This window comes from Pyxicephalus adspersus, chromosome 9 (assembly GCF_032062135.1).
Source record: "Pyxicephalus adspersus chromosome 9, UCB_Pads_2.0, whole genome shotgun sequence".
NCBI lineage: Eukaryota > Metazoa > Chordata > Amphibia > Anura > Pyxicephalidae > Pyxicephalus > Pyxicephalus adspersus.
Genome location: NC_092866.1, coordinates 58,015,782 through 58,029,262, shown reverse-complemented (window position 1 = coordinate 58,029,262; position 13,481 = coordinate 58,015,782).

Here is a 13,481-nt window from a genome sequence, read left to right as displayed (position 1 = left end):
AAGTGTAGAGAATGATAATCCAAGTCATCCAATAGCTGGGTTGAGGGGAAGAGTTAAATCAGCAGGCTGGCTTATAGAGAACTAATAGAAATCCAAGCTAATAGGAGTACAAGTATATCTCTTGCCATAGTGATCCCCCTTTAGGGCAAATGACACACTGTACTTTTTGTGGTTGGGTGTCATTTTCTCCAGGACACTGGGGACATCCAGTGGCATTAAATTACCATGGGGGACACCAGGGAGTATTGATGCCAGAGCAGCTTGTTTTACCTTTGCTGTGGCTGGAGCACCTTTAGAAAAAATGTCCGCAGTTGGTTTTTTAATATGTGATTACTGACAACACTCTTCAGAAGTTGATTTTTTAGTGCCGTTCCACTCTGCGACTTATTTTCTAACTTAGCAAGAAGATAGTTTCGAGAGAACAATGAAACATTAATGTTTTACATGCATATGTAGATATTTTATTCATGTTTGTCACATCTAATGCAAATGGCTGCACAGTGACTAAGTACTGCGTCTTCCTCTTCCTTCTCATGTTAATACTTTGTATAATCACTCGACGCAGCATGACAGAGCAATCAAAGAAAGAAGTGTGATAAGTTACAAGTACAGTGGATGGAAAACAGGCAAGATTCAAGATGCCATGCCAGCTTTGGGGCAGCTTGGCACCAATCCACTGATCATTTATATGTGTAATAATTACATAAAACAGCAGCATGCAGACATATTTTCATAAACAAATAATACTGAAAAAATCTTCTGTTATTGTTATCCTGAGCAACAAACTATCAATGTTATGAACCATATTTATTACCTGCTTTTCTTAGTAATTTTATGTGCCTGTGGTAGTGGTGTAGCTAGAGAGCTATAGACCACTGTGTGGAAAGCTGCTGGCAATAGTCGAGGTCAGATGGACTGAGATTGGGGCCGATGGCAAAAGGTAATCATGGTCTGGACAGTCCAAGGACAGGGAAGGCGGGAAAGCAAGGTGCAGGGTTGAGGTCAGGCCAAGGTCAAATATCCAAAAAAGCAATATCTGGCAGAGTGTTGCTGGGTAGATTCTCATATAATAAGCTGGGGATCCAACAACCAGAACCTGGAACTAGGGATTTTTATATAGGGCTAGAAGTCAATGGCAGAACAGGATGGAATTCAGAAACCAATCTGTTCATTGGCTGCAGCACATACTCTAAAATTCCGTTCAGATGTGCACAGCCTCAGTTTCTGTGCAGGGGATGCAAAGAAAGGTGGAAACTTTTTGGCTAAAGAAAGGCTGGGGATTCTGCAGGTTGCTGAACAGATGATCTACGGGTAGAAAGGTAACACCAGATTTGGTTTGTGACAAGTTTTGTAGGCGTTCTTTGAAGATTCAAAACCCAATATTTAATTACATCCCCTGTTCCCATCCTGTGTCAAGAACTTTGGATGGCAAGGTGGAATATGGACCGGGATCTTCCCTTTCACCGCAGCTCTGCACCAGTGTTGCCATACCTACAGATATATGCTAATTAGAAGATGCTAATTTAATAGGGTCATAACCATTTAGAAGAAGCTCCTTCTTTACATTAGAGTTCACCACTTTGCATCAAAACCTCCCATCAAATCTGCACCCCCTTTTACATCTGGACCCCTTTGATTTAAAGCCCTTCCTTTACATTCTGAGCTTCCTTTGTTACATCAGTGTGCCCCACTTTATTAAAGCTCTCCAAGACTGGAGAGGATACACTTCCATCAGTGAAGCTGGGTGATCCAGCAAACTTGGAACAGATCTGGTCCAGGATTGAAAACATTTGCTAACAAATAGAAAAATACTTTTATGAAATCCATTTCAGGTTTGCTGGATCACCTAGCTTTACCTATGAATGTGTATCCTCTCCAGTCTTAATACGCTTTATTAAATCAGGCTCTTTATATCAGTGCCCTCTCTAGGCACAGTGAGCGACTGAATTATGGTCATGGGGAGGGCCACTACCTGGGTCCAGTCTTCATGAACACATGCTTGTTCCTTTGCAACGTTTACGGACGAATCCAAACTTCATTGTTTTGGCATTTTTAATTCCCAAAGGCTTTTCAGTTAGTATAGTTAGGTTTAGGATTTCCAATATACTATTATTTTAGTTTAGACATTCACCCATATATGCTAGTTTGAGATGAGCATATGCTACAACTATTTCTTCTTGAACTTGTTTGTTTACTTTAGTAAATCAAGCCCTTTGGGTGACAATTATATTATTTATTAACGTGTATACACTCTGTATATAGTGCCAACATATTACACAGTGCTTCACAAAGTCTGTCACTAACTGTTCCTCAGGGGCTTACAATCTAATGGTCCTACCATATTCAAATGTTGGTAATACAGTCCAAGGCTAATTTTGAGTGGATGCCAATTAACCTAAATGCATGTTTTTAGGGTGTGCAAAGAAACCAACAAAAACACAAAGACAACATACAAACTCCTGGAAGATAGCACCTTGTATGAGAATCGAACCAGTGACCTTGTATGGAATAGTCAAGAGTGCTATCCCACAAGCCAACCATGCTGCCCAACAAAGCTGTTATCCATGGAAACTTTTAAACAAAGCCATGACTATGCTTTCATATGCCTTAAAGTCTATGACAAAGCAACAACAAACAAATATTATTCTCTCCCACTCTACCCAACTCCACTGGAGAGTAGAATGGACCATGATCCCAGTTTAAAGCTGAACTCCAAGCAAAGTTCCTTTTCCAGACCTTGTACTTCAAAAAATAAATTCCTGTAAAAACAAGTAATAGGAAAGAAAGAATATAAAACTAAAAGAAATAAATGATAGAACAAAATAGCTAAAGACAGCAATCCCAATAGCTCCATAAAGTGATACGCTATTAAATATTTGTTACCTCGCCATTCCCATGAGACTGCAATTTTATATATTCTCTGGTCTTCCATGTCAATAACACGTAGTATGGTGTACACAGAGGAATGATAGAGAAAGCCAGGCCACATGAAGCAATGGCTGTCATTTGTCACATACAAGGCACATTAGTGAAAGCATCTTTTAGTGGCCGGCTGATTCAATGTAGGGAAACGATTCTGGAGAGGTGACAGTGAGTGTGACAGGGACCTTCTGCTGAAATGCCTCCACGGCTTCTCCAGGATAACTCAATTTGAAGGACGAGAAGAGTAATTCTGTATTGCAGGGGAAATGACAGAACCTCAATTTTACAGAATGGCAATGAAGAAAAATGCAAGATTATAAATCCATGTCCTCAGGAAATGGTAACATGAACATACATACAGTGCAACATTCAAGGTGGACCTTTCGTAATAACCTGCAAAAGCAACATTATTCCGGTGTCATGCATTTGGGCTATTTCAAAAAAATTCTAATATTTGAAATAAAAATGAGAAAATGTGGTTTTAGTGTAGGGGAACTATCAAGCATTGTGGAATTAAATTGGTCAATGGTAAAGTATATGCAAAAGGCAAAGTGCAACACATTCCCCATAGCACTTCAAAAACTGCTTGAAGAAACCCTATCACCAGACAATTGATTTTAAGTCTTCTCTACAGCATGTTGACAGGGAAAAAGCGTTTCTAAACAAGATTCTAAAGAAAACAAACTGTAAAACATTTAACATATTTTGTTGGGATGCATCTGAAATGTATTTACCTGATTTAAACTTAAAGTTTAGTTGCTTTTTATATAAACTAAGGGCTCCATTTACAAAGTATCAGGGAAATCAATTACTGCCATTGAAACACATGGGCCTGGAGGTTTCCCACCAGTGAATTTTTGAGGGAATGTCAGAGTCCCTGTTTAACCTAAGAGCAGCCATGGATAATGCTGAGGATCATTTGTGTTAGCTTAAGAATCCAGACATGGCTTGGCTATCGCAAAGGGTAAATGTAAAGTTGCTTACCCTTTGTTGTTATAAGCAATAGAGCTGCATTTATTTTAAAATTACAGTTTCTCCTTTTGCTTATGAATATATCCTGTCCTGTCCTGGCAATTGATTTGCAATGGGCAAGGATGGAACATCACTTTTTTTCAGCCTTAAAGTCCCACCTATGAGCAGTAACAATACCTTATACTGACCTATATAGTACTTGGAACTTCTAATGGTAATGACGTCGGCATCAGGAGTTGTAGAACTTCCTGGGCATGAAGATGTGCCGAACCTCCTGGGCTGCATGGTTGGCTCAGTGGATAGCATTCATGTGTTTGCAGCACTAGGTCCTAATCTCGACCTGGATCCTGTGTTTGCATGGTTTACCTCTGAAAGCTCTGTTTTTCTCCCCAAAACATGCAGTTAGGTTAAATGGTTTCCCCTCAAAATTGGCCATAGGTTGTGGTAATGACACATGACTCTGGTAGGGACATTAAATTGAGAGCCCCTTTGAGGAACCATAGTGATATAACTATGGACTTTGTAAAGTGCTGCTTAATATGTCTTTGCTATATAAATACTAGGTATTATTAATACCCACACACTTTGGTGGCAATCTGCCTCATTTGTCATTTCTAAACATGATTATAGATGACATCAGCTCCCACCTCACTCGGCGTGATTGTCCTATTTTCCATACTTATGAAGGATAATTTCTGGGGAAGCCAAATAACCTAACTGCATGTTTTTTTTTAGGTGTGGGGAAACCAAAGTGGGCAGACAGAACCCAAGTAAACACGAGAGAGAACATTCGTCAAAAGATACTATAGCTAGCAGTTTATCTATATTCACGTCACTTTGATTATCACTTTTTTCAAAGTGGAACTTTTGTTTCACTTTAAGGCGAAACTAAAACCAATGGATACTGACGTGTCCTCATTCCATCGCGAGTGCTGCCATCTTCTTCTTTCTTCTCTTCCTCATTCCAGTCTTGGCCATATTGATTGGCCAGGCTAACGTAACTCCCATCTGCCCTAGTTCATTTAGTTCCAGCAGCTGCAAGGCAACGGTGGAAGGAAGACAATGCAAGAGACCAACCAGCCCTGCCTTATTAAAGATTTTTAAAGTAGAACTATAGTTCCACTTTAAGTAACAAAATCACTGAATAATCACATAGTCTTTATGGGTCTTGTAATAAAAGTATGGTAACCCACTCTTCTCAGTGACCTATCACCTTGATTGGCTTAGAAAAAAAGCTTACAAATTAAGGTCTGGTAGTATACTTACATCCTTTTTTATAACATTTCATTAAAATCCATTTCTCCAGTTCCCAACAACCTTTTAAAATTAAAAAGAAATAAATGTGGAGTGAAATCAATAGCAAGGATATTGGGTCAGTCCAGCTAAAGAGTTTCCCTCTGGTATAGGAATCCGTTATTGTAAATTAGTTACCTTTGAAGGGAAAAAATGAAAAATGGCAGCCGTCCCGCAACTTCAGAGAAAATATTATGGCGAGCGCTGGATTTTCTGGAAAAGCTTGCAATCTCTCTCTTTTTTTTTTCCTTTTTTTTTTCAACAAGTACAACAAATGCATCTGAGATTAAACTGATGGACATTTTTTATTGCTTTTTATTATCATTTCCTTCAGTGTTGCTCACAGTGCTCATTCTTTCATTGAACACCACGATTATTAAAACGCAGGCCCAATTGTATTCCTCTGAGAATTTATTAGACTTGCCAAGAATGGCAGAATGCATTTTTTTTACTCCAAAAAGCCGAATACATTTGATATATAGTGGTTTCATTGTTTTCTTTCTGTCGGAATACAAAATATAAACAGATAAGGAATATATATATATGTAAAATGAGAAAGATAAAAAAGTGCCAAGCGATATAAAAAGAAAAGAAAATAGTTCACATATTGAATAGTTAATACAAAGGTATGCAAAAGTTACTGTTTGAATATGTTGCGGGTAAGCTGTTAGGCAAAGGATAATGGAGAAGATTAAAAAGGAAATAACTTTAATATGTGTGAATGCTTAAAGCTGAACACTAGGCAGGTATAAAAGACACAAATTAAAGCAGCCCTGCAAATTATTAATATAAAATTCAATGTATTTTTTTATATCCATGTGGTGAAAGTACAGAAATGTGACCTATGATCATCCTTTTGCAGTCTTTTTGCAACAGATCCAGACAAAGAGTTAATTCAGTTTTGTGTAGAAAGAGAGCAGAGTGACAGAAAGATGACCCCATGACTGGGCTCCACTGTGCTGCTTTTTTTTTCACCATCCAGTTATAAGCTGTAGCAATTTTTTACCATTATATAAAGGGTTGCTATACTTTTTTTTCATGGGGGGTTTCCTCCTCTTCGTCCTTACTCCTTACTGCGGCAGTGTTAATGACTGAAAAGAAAACACCCAGCCTTCAAGAATATTTGCATCACATATCCAAGGGAACTGCTTCTTCAGTACATGCCCGACATCGGACATGCGTCATCAGGGGCTTTCCTGTAAAGTATAAAAAAATGCCCAAACACTCATACACAGTGTGATCAGCACTTTTTCTTTTATATTTGCATTACACAGTTCTCAGAGCAACACACAGATGAACATTAGAGATAAGCGAGCAAGTTTATGGAGATAAGCAAGTTTTTGGAGATAAACATTAGGGATAAGCGAGCAAAACTCGATCTTGCGGTGAATTCGGCCGTTGTCTTTTAAAGAAATTGTAAACGGCCAGTGTAAATTCGCTGATGGAGATAAATTGATCAATAAATTGTGCAATCCCCGGCACCAAAGGGTAAATGGGGACAAGTCTCACCATTCCAAACCTTTAGTGCTCTCTGATTGGCTGAGGAAAGCTTACAGGATTCGCACACAAGATTCCCAGGGCTGCATAAATGAATGCAGCCCTGAGAATCCACTGTGATTACTTTCTAATGCCCGGAGATTGCAGACAATTATTTCCTGGAACTTCTAAATGGATTAGCCAAAATTTTGTGGACCCATCGAAAGTTCAAGGAAATTTTCGCGAGAATGCCAGAGGCTCATCCTCACCATTGCCATATACCTGTAATGTGGTATAAAGAACATTTTGGAAGAAGCCAAATAATCTACCAAGAGGAAACCCCAAACTCCATAAAAGATTTCCAAGCTTTTGGGATCCCAGAACTATATAGCAAGATGGCTAGCCACTAAGCCTCCTTGGACTTTCTATCCTGGAGACCTAACTGAAACATAACAAGCAATGTGGGGAAATCCCTACAAAATGAGAAGAAATCCCCGTCTTGGATAGTTGTCACCAGAACTGGTAGCCCCACAAGCAGCAACAATAGATTGATGGAGGTTCTAACCCTTTTCAACTTAACATAAAATTGAAAAATATGTTTTACATATACTTTAAAAGCTATACTTTAGGCAAACGATAGATGCAGAGCCTTACAGCAAATATGTGGAAGATTGGAAGCTTTATGCAATGGGAAAGGATCATCTTATTATCTACTCCTAGCCACCAAGGTTCCAGTAGTGGAGGTAAGAGCTGGCTACTAGGGAAGAAAATAATTAAAGTTGGATCACCTCCTTAAATATCATCCCCTAAAAAATGAGAATATAACCTGGAGAGGGACCCAATGCAAGGGTTTCTCCCCAGAGTTCAGCTTTAAGAACATTCAGTCTTGCTCATTTGCACGACAGCAACAGCTTTATTGTGTGATGATGGTCAATTCAAGCAGAATAAATGTACATGCAGTTTTGTGGGACAATAACAATTTTTTTCCATAAATAAGCCCCTTAATAGGGCTGTTAACCCCTTACCTATAGACATATAAAAAATTATAAAAGCAAAGGATCTGATTTTTCTGCACTCATGATTTGTAATTGTTTGCTTGTATCCAGCACACGCTGCCATAATTACTTGTCCACAATATGACACATGAGTAATATACATGCAGACTGTTTATTATTATTTTTATTTGCTGCTAGAGCGGTTTTTCTCATCTACCACCAAAAGCATTGTCATGCAATTGTCATTGTCAGGGGGACAATTCCTAATTGCAAATAGAACTCCAAAGACTGCTGTGAAGCAGGTTATGCTAAGCGCCAATCTTTATTTGGGTCTCTGAGCTCACATAACCATTACATGCTTGCTGGTGTACTAATAAAGTCATAAAAGGCCAGCTTTCTCCTAGAACAATTTAATTCTTTTTCCTGTTTCTTGGGAAAACTTTTCTACACAATGTTCTCCAGCTTTACTCTCTTTCGCTGACTAAAGATGGAGGCACACACCATTTAATTGCCAACCCCTGGCGTAATGGGGAATTCGTCAGCTGGCAGCGGGAAAGGAGGAGAAACTCCAAAATTTGCTTGAGCGGGATTCCCCTGAGCATCAGGCAAGAGAATTGGGTTTAATGTTAGTTGCTCCTAAACATGAGAACATCCTTTTTATCTTCTTTTTTTCGTCTTTGATCCAGATGTTAACTAGTAAGAAAAAAAATCTTTAATAGTGCTTGTTTCTACATCATGGATGGAAGGTTGGCAATCTCAGACAAGAAAAGAAGTTCAGATTTTCAAAAAGTCAACAATATAAAGTTAAGCTTTTTGCTTTAAAGTACACCTGTTATGTCGGTAAAAATTATGCACAAATATACAAGACGGCTGTTAGGAGATGCTTATCTGGCCAGTGATCCCATACTGTGTGCAACTGCAGTATTAAACCCTGGTAATTCTGTCTGGTGGTGTTGCTTACAGCAGCAAGGATTACAAGGAATCTCAGGGGTTCCATTATTGGCCCGCAGCCGTATGACAGGTCAGTACACCCCCGCCCCCCCGGGGGGATCAGGAGAAGGACTCAGCTTGGGAGGGTGCACCTGCCAGAGCCGCGGACCACGTTTCAGTGCACACATCACAGGCGCAGGTCTGAGCCTGCTATGGGAGAGTGGAAGGGTTCTGGCATCATGACGTCACTCGGGGGGGTTTCTTCCCCTTTGAGTGATACACAGTTACCTGCTCATGCACGGTCCGTATTCAATGCATTTAGTGGTCCGCGAGCTCAAAAAGGTTGGGGACCACCGTGACCACTATCTGATCAGTAGTTTGTAGCATGTCCTTCTTCTCTTTAGCCATGTAGCCTGATATGTACCTTCTTGGCATACCCGCCACATACTCTAGGGCTATGCAGAGTTGAAGGGGATTTTAGGAGCAGATAATTTCCTTGCTTCATCCTGCTGTGCCATTGACTGCTGGGACTTTATAGTCTTTCTGTTCACAGTTGCCAGTTGCCTGTTATAGCATGAATTGTGTAGCCCAGAGACTCGCTCCACAGCCCCTTTCCTCTGTACCCCTCCCCTTTTTCTCAAATACAGACACCACACCAGTAAAATGGCCTTGTAGCCATTTATAATCAAACACATTTAATAACCAAAATAAAACCATCTTAAATAAGTAATTACATACCATATAACCATATAGCATTATAAAAATACCCTAACACTGTATCATCAGGTTTGCAGGTCCTCAAAGGTCCTTACCCCAACAGACTCTTCCCCCCAAAAGGGTCTTCCTCTCCCATAATAATATTGCCCTGAACCGCCCTATACTGCCTCGGGAATGAATATCAATTCAGGCAACCCACAAACACACACTTGCCCTTTTAGGGACACCTCCACCTGATAAGAAACACTTACAGAGCTCCCAAACCATCGCTAGGTTGTAGGTTCACCCAAACAGAACCCCAAAAACACTGCCATGAAGGAGCTCAAACTGGTCAAGATGCCATTCTTCTTAGCTGACAAGAATGTCATCCAGTTGCTTATATATCCCATTTGCTTCAAGGTTCAGCATGTTGTGCATTTAGAAATGCCCCTCTGCATACCTTTGTTTTAACCAGTGGATATTTTGAATAAATCTGTTTTTCTATCAACTTGAACCAGTCTGGCCGTTCTCTTTTGACCTCTGGCATTACCAAGGCATTTTCTACCAGAGGTCTGCCAGTTACTGGATATTTTCCACTTTTTGACCATTTTCTGGTAAAGCTTATTCATAATCATTGGTATCGAAAGAAATTTAGGAACAGGTATAGCACAGGCATCTGAAAGTCTGATCCTAGTGATCATGTAAGTCGGTTTGAGATCTTTCGGTCTACTGGGTTTCGAGGCTGAACTTCAGGCAAACAGCTACATTGCCAAATAAAATAAATGCATAGCCATGCCACATGGCACCTTCTTTTTATAGAAGAACTTCAATTTATAATAAAAACAACAAGATAAATGGTAATAGCTCAATAACTATGAGATGCAATTTCAAAACCTGCCTTTGTAATATTCAGCTTCAATCCATAGATATTTGTGTGCTACTGGAAGTCCTTAGTCCAATTGATAGTTTAATGTCCCTGTGCCTGGGTCATCCTGGTCCTATTGTCAGCCATTGATTGCTAAGAGAAAGAAAAAGTGGCATTATGGTAAGCTTATCTACTTTCTTCTAAACCTATTTAATACCAGCATATGCACAATTGGGTCCTTGTGTTGCTCCTTCCTTCCCCATTCCAGCCCTGCTGTACAAAGGCTGTTACCAGCTTAGATTTGGTTACTTACACTGATTGCATTTAAAAGTGCATGTATTGATTTATTAAAGATTAATGCATGTCTTTATATCTGCCAACAATTCAGCTCTAAGCAAAAATAGTTGCTGCTCATGTTGCAATTATATTTTTGCTTTGCATTGGCTCATCTAGAACCACAAAGGGAAGGGAGATGTTTTGCTGGCCCAGCACTGGACTCATATAGGGCTTGAAGAGTAAAACTGCAATCTAGTTACCCTATCTGAAATTTGTGGTCTTCAAATCAAGCAAATATTTTTATGGGAGAACACTAATATTAGTAATTGCTTTGGCAACACTAGAATGTCCATTTAGAGTGCTTAGAAAACCACTAAGAGGAGGTTGGTCTGGGCAAAAATTGTCGGTTGGTTCTGCCAAATGAAACAAATTCATTCCGTCACTTTCCTTTTTTTTTAATCCCTTTCCATTCCCAGAAGACAAACCAAGACAGATGCACAGAACAACTGATAGAAAGCAGGGACATTTCCATATCAATAAACGTTCTTTCAAAGCTTGCGGAAATTTGTAAGGCTCTACGATCTTTAAAGCAGGTTAAAGAGTTGGTGTAAAAAAAACAAAAAATTAAATAACAAGCCCCGAACAAAAAGACACATTGTTGGTTTTACTAATCAGAAGATGAACTGATTTTGTATTAACAGAAAAGGAAAGATGTAAGCTGGGAGGATTTCATCTATGGTGGCGGATGCATTGTCCACAGGTGGATTTCTACCACTTGCACTATTATATTGAGCATTAAATGGATAATGGGATTAAAGGCAATTATATTTACTCGGGTTATGAATTCGTTATGAATTAGGAAAAAAAAAAGCAAAAGCAAATGTATTATATTAATTTAAGTCAAGGTCTTGTTAGCAAAAGGTTTTTATGAACTTTAGAGGCTTAATAAATGCCATGGTAACTGTGTTGATGTTGAAATGTATTATCTTCTGTATGAATGCTTGACTTAAGTGAGGTTTTTTCAAGTTGTGGCACATTGCAAAAGAATTTCATTGGGTCTATTTATAAAGCAGTGAATTTAACATTCACTGAAACTTTTCCTGTTAGAAAATCAACTGTTGGCTTTGAAACACATGGACTATTAAGATTCTTCACCGAAGTTTCCACCAAGGGGAATTTTTCAGTTAAGGTAATTTTCAATGCTTTATAATTAGACCCCCAAGTCTGCGTGACACATGGTACCAGATTATGGGAATTGGGGAAAACAGCATTTAGAATATCACTGCAAGTACTGAGATCACCATAGCATACAAAATACATTGGTGGCATTTGCTTTAAACATTCTGTTCAACACTTTTGCTGAGTGCCAGTCACATGTATCACATGTACCATGCAAGTCTTTGGTTGCCAATTGGCACTTTTGCCATGTGGCCATCAGTGCAAATTTATTTTACATTGTAGGCTGTAATTCTTAGGCATAACTCACTGATATTTAAAAAAATTATTAAATTCAATAATAAACTTTAAATATAAAAACACAAAAATCTGTAAAAAATAAAAAATACAATTTTTTTAAAACATGTAGTATAAATGTACAGTAGCATATATAATATATATATATATATATATATTATAATTATATATATATATATATATATATATATATTATAATTATATATATATATATATATACATTTATATATATATTTATATTATATAAATATTTATTTCTATTGGACTCAATACAGCTATTTTTTATTGAATCTAATACAAAATTATTTGAATTTCCCGCCACTATGTCCCGGCCGCAACTAACACCAAAATATTTTTAATTCCATTTTAATTTTGCTGGATTCCCCAAGCTCTGCCATGACAGCCTTTCTTCCACAGTTTTGAAGAGATTTAATACATTAAGCCCAATTTATTCACGTGGCTGCAATGGCTTGAAACAAGTTGGCACAGATGATCCCTTTTGGGGGATTCATAAACTTCAAACTAGGATGATCACAAAAGCCTGATATGGACTTTTGTAATTCTGTTGTGTTTTCTTCAGTTTGAACTACACACTTGGCTAGAGCATAGTATTGAAGAGAGATAGAGGAAAGACAGGCTTTTATAGGCTGGACACATGCTTAAAAAAATCTTTTACTTTATTAGGTATTAATTATAATGTTAAAACTAGACAGAGTCCTACTGCTAGACCTTAGCTAACATAGTTCCACTAAGCTAAAATTAGATGATAGGTTAACTAACATGTCGTGTGATGTCAACGTCTCAGTTCCCGACGCATTTAGCCCTACAGGGCTTCCTCAGGGGACTGTGAGACCTTGAAAATTGTGATAATACATTACAGTCAGCATAGATTATTATTATTATATATATTTTTTATTAATATTACCTACTAAGGTAAAAGATTTTATTAGGCCAACATGTCCTGCCTATAAAAGCCTGTCTTTCCTCTATCACTCTTTAATACTTTGGTCAAGTACCCCTCAGGCTAGGCACCATGTATTCCCTTCTAATAAGGTAGGTTCTTCTTTTGGTGTACCCTTCATTCTACTACACACTTGGCTAGCATGCCACAATACATCACAAACCATGTGCATTCTAGCACAGTGCCATGCACGTCATTTTAAGTACAATGCAATATATTTAAATTTTAGGGTACTGAATAGAAAGATATAAATAGTGATTTCATTGTGATGGGTTGCATTGAAAAAAAAAACATCAGGACTTGAGCTGTTCATCTAAATAGCTGTTACCATAACCATTGGCCATTGGGAACATTCCCTGCTATATATTAGCAATCAGACTCAAAGCCAGTGTCTTTTGTACAAAGCAGGTGGTGTATTCATTGTCAAGTGAATGTTAAGAATAATACTAACCACAAGACCATTAAAATAATGTCCATTGAATACACTAGAAACCAACCACCATTCACAATGCATTTGGCAAGGTAAGTAACCATCTGGCAGCCAGTTGTAAGCAGGGCTTTGGCGTTTGTCACTTGGGAACTTTTGCCCTAATTTGCAAATTGGTTGTGTTAAACTCGAGCA